Genomic DNA, 4,416 nt, shown 5'->3' with positions numbered 1-4,416 from the left:
GCAGGTGCCAAACCGCTGAGGCACCCAGGGATCACTATATGAATTTTCACAAAGTCCACATACTCATATAAAACACCGTGATCAAATTTCAGAATATTTCCAGACCACAGAAGCCCCGCACGTCCCTTCCGGGTCACCAGCCACCCTCCAAAGTGTTGCCACCATGCTGACCTCTAACAGCACAGGTGAGTTGTGCATCCTCTGTTTTAACCCCATCAGCCTTAGGCTCAGTAGGTGTCATGTGCTGGGGGCGCCTGGGAGGCTCAGATGGTTAAGCCTCCGCCTCCAGCCCAGGTCGTCATCTCCAGGTCCCCGGATGGAGCACATGTCGGGCTCCCAGCTCAGCGGGGAATCTGCTCCTCCCTCCCCTCTGTCTCTCCCCCTGCTTGTGCTCTCTCTGTCTCTTTCTGAAACGAATAAATAAGAAATCTTAAAAAAAAAAAAATCGGACTGGCTGCAACATGCCTCCCCACCCCCACCCAGCGCTGACCCCAGAGCAGAAGGAGCTTTTTTTTTTTTTTTTTAAGATTATTTATTTATTCATGAGAGACAGAGAGACAGAGAGAGGCAGAGACCCAGGCAGTGGGAGAAGAAGCAGACCCCATGCAAAGAGCCGGACGCGGGACTCGATCCCGGGACCCCAGGATCAGGCCCCGGGCTGCAGGCGGCGCTAAACCGCGGCCCCCGGGCTGCCCGGGAGGAGCTCTCCGGCGTGGCTCCCGGCGCCGCCCCGGGCAAGGGCATCCTGGCTGCAGAGAACACGGAGGAGGGAAGTCATCAAATCCAAGGTGTCGTAGGCATCAAGGGGGACCAAGGTGGGGCGCCTCCCGGCAGGATCAAACGGCCAGACTACCCCCCAAGGGCTGGATGGGCTGAGCGCTGTGCCCAGTACAGGAAGGACGGGGCTGACTGTGCCAAGTGGGCTGCGTGCTGAAGAGTGGGGAACACACCCCCTCAGGCCTTGCCATCATGGAAAATGCCAGTGTCCGGGCCGTTCTGCCAGCATCTGCCAGCAGAATGGCATCGTGCCCCTTGTGGAGCCTGAGATCCTCCCCGATGCGGACCATGACTTGAAGCGGTCAGTATGGAACCGAGAAGGTGCTGGCTGCTGTCTACAAGGCCCTGAGTGCCCACCACATCTAGGAAGGCACCTTGCTGAAGCCCAATGTGGTAACCCCAGGCCACGCCTGCACCCATAAATATTCTCACGAGGAGATTGCCATGGCAACTGTCACAGCACTGCCCCCGCTGTTACTGGGATCACCTTCCTATCTGGAGGCCAGAGTGAGGAGGGGGCATCCATCAACCTCAGGGACATCCACAAGTGGTCCCCCATCCCCCCACCCCCCCACCCCCCCCCCCACCCCTGGCTGAAGCCATGGGCTCTGACCTTCTTCTATGGCCCAGCCCCGCAGGCTTCTGCCCTGAAGGCCCAGGGTGGAAAGAAGGAGAACCTGAAGCCTGCCCAGGAGGAGTGTATCGGGGGCCCTGGCCAACAGCCTCACCTGTCAAGGCAAGTACACCCCAAGTGGTCAGGCCGGGGCTGCAGCCAGCGAGTCCCTCTTCATCTCTAACCCTGCCTACTAAGCCGAGGTGTTCTAAGGCTGCCCCCTCAACACTCCAGCCCCCGCCCCCTCCCACACTCACTCTTGAAGAGAGGGCCTCACCTGGGGCTCCAGGCTGCTCTTTCCCATCACTTTGGCCTCCCACGTGACATTGGTGGGTGGTGTTGTCTGTACATGCTAACTCCATTGCTCTTTCCAGCCCCCTGCCAATAAACAACTATTTAAGGGGGGGAAAATAAATAAATAAAATAAATAAATAATCGTGTGCTGGTTGATTAAAATCCTTTCCAAGTATTTGTTCCCTTGCTAATACTTGACCCCATGGTTCACTAGTGAGATAGGCAAGGGGCAGTCAGGGTGCCCATCCTGGTGGCTACCGAGGCACAGCTGATGTGCTTAGTCACAGAGTCCTAGGATAAGTCAGCAGAAACCTGACCTTTCAGCCAGAGCCGCTGGCCGGCTCCCAGCTTCCCTGCACCACCTGACCTCCGTGGGCATCATGCCACAAGCTGCAGCTCTTTGCTGAGCCACCTGGGCTCTGCTGGGAGGGCACACAGGTTTGAGATGTGAAATAGGCACCTGGGACAAGCTTCTGGCACTATCCTCCAAGAGGCCTCGATGGTGACAGACCTCAAAGCCTCAAAGATGCATTAGATTGCGGAAAACAGCCAAACACTGAGGCATGTGTGGAAAGCAATGGTCTGATATGCTCAAATCACTCTTAGAATTTCTTTTAGAAATTCCTTTGAAGCTAGATGATAAGCCACAGTTCTCTTATCTCGTGGTTGTGTCATCTTTATGATGAAAGATAAGTGTGTTTGACGACCCACCATTTTTCATACGTGTGCCACCAGACAACAGAGCCCCAGCCAATTGTCACTCACGGGGCATACAGGACATATCCACAAAACAGGCTTCCCTAATAATCCCATTTGCCATTTATTGAGCACCCTCTATGTACCAGGATCTACTTCCCACTTTAATGACAGCCCCCAAAGATCATTTTTCCCATTTTACAGAAGAGAAACTGGGAGCCTCAGATGGTAAGTGGCTTCCCCAAGCTAACCCAGTTAGGACTAGCAGAGTTGGGATTTGAATCAGGTCTGTCTAGAACCAAACAAAGCACACGTTCCCTTGTTGGTCTTCACAGGTTCCTGGGGCGGCGGTGGGGGCGGTCAACCACAAGACCAGCAATGAGTGGGCCTTTGAACCCTTCTGAGGATATAGAGGAGGCCGCTGGAGGCAAATGGAGCAGAGAGATAGACTACAATGTGGCCCCAATGTCCCTCACACTCACAAGAACCACAGTATTCAAATCAGAGCCCCTGGGCAGCCCACGTGGCTCAGCGGTTTAGCCCTGCCTTCAGCCCAGGGCCTGATCCTGGAAACCTGGGATCTAGTCCCACATCGGGCTCCCTGCATGGAGCCTGCTTCTCCCTCTGCCTGTGTCTCTGTGTGTGTGTGTGTGTGTGTGTGTGTGTGTGTGTGTCTTGTGAATAAATAAATAAAATCTTTAAAAAAAATTTTTTTTTTAATTTTTGATTAAAAAAAAAAAGACCCTGAGCCCTGATGGGAACTTGGAGAGCGCGGAGCTCCGCCTTTGCTAGAGGAATCCCTAAGGAAACAGACATTTAGAGAGGACGTGCAACTGGCCCAGGGTCATCCAGAGCAGGATGAGGAAGAAGCATGACTTCCAGGCCTCTGCTCTTTCCGCAATGTGTGGTGGTCTCCTTTTGGCCAGTGTCTGCTGACGCTAGGGCACTGGACATCTTTCTGTCTTGCCTTCTTGGCAACCAGAGTGGCAGGTTTTATGTGGATGGAGGACACACCTGCCCAGGTGGCCACAGGGCAGCAAGTGATCCTGCTTCAGAATCAGAAAGGAGTGTGCTGGGCTGTGGAGAGGGAGCCTCTGGTTCCTCCTGCTTCCAGGGCTTTGTTGATTTGAAGGAGACTCCAGGCATGGTGTAATCCCTTGGCCTTTCCCTGAACCAACACCTGCCTGCTGTGATGTGGACCTGTAATCAATGGGCATTTTCCCAGAGAAGGGACACCAGGAGTCCCAGGTGGGAAGGAATCCTCTGAAGACTTTGTCCTCAAGGATGAAGTCATGGGCCTTGGAAGCTAATGCATTTTATAGATCCAATAAAGTAGATACAACCAGGCTGTTGAGGTGCTGTCAGGTGTCCTGGAGCCCTGCCTTGCTTACTCTGCTGGAGGAGGAAGCCGAACGAGAGGCAAACTTGGGTTTAGTGACCTGCCCAAGGTCATCAGCCAGATAGGGACAGAGTCCAGTTGAGGACCTGCTGCATCAAGTCAGCAGGCTGCTGGGGAATGTGCTGGCCTCCCTGCCTGACTCACATGGGTCTCTAAGGCATCCCTGGTGAGCCAGCCCACATCACTGGAGGCCCTGAGGGGTTGCCAGGCGTGGCCTTTACCTAAAACAGTGATAATGGCAAACACTTGGACTGTCTTAACATAGTGAGCCATTTAACCCTCTGGGCTGCTGTGCAGTTAGTTGCACAAGGCTGATTCTCAAGCATAGATGTTAAGCGACTTGCCCAAGGTCACACAGCTATTAAATAGCAGAGCAGATGGGGGCACCTGGGTGGCTCAGTGGTTGAGCATCTGCCTTTGGCTCAGATCGAGATCCTGGGGTCCTGGGATCAAACCCAGCATCAGGCTCCTCGAAGGGAGCCAGCTTCTCCCTCTGCCTATGTCTCTGCCTCTCTCTGTGTGTCTCTCATGAATAAATCAATAAATAAATAGCAGAAGAGGCAGTGGCCTAGCTGCCAGTGGAAGGCAGGCACCCCATCTCTTCCATCTCTAGAAATGTTCCAGGGCTCTTATTACA

The 4,416-nt window shown here is 53.9% G+C and overlaps 1 pseudogene; it reads left to right on the top strand.

The window, feature by feature from the left end:
- The first annotated feature begins 646 nt into the window (after positions 1 to 646).
- On the top strand, positions 647 to 1,709 carry LOC100683690 (annotated as a pseudogene).
- Positions 1,710 to 4,416: the final 2,707 nt, after the last annotated feature.

Source organism: Canis lupus, chromosome 15 (assembly GCF_011100685.1).
Source record: "Canis lupus familiaris isolate Mischka breed German Shepherd chromosome 15, alternate assembly UU_Cfam_GSD_1.0, whole genome shotgun sequence".
Taxonomy (NCBI): Eukaryota; Metazoa; Chordata; class Mammalia; order Carnivora; family Canidae; genus Canis; species Canis lupus.
This window is presented reverse-complemented; position numbering and strand designations above follow the sequence as displayed.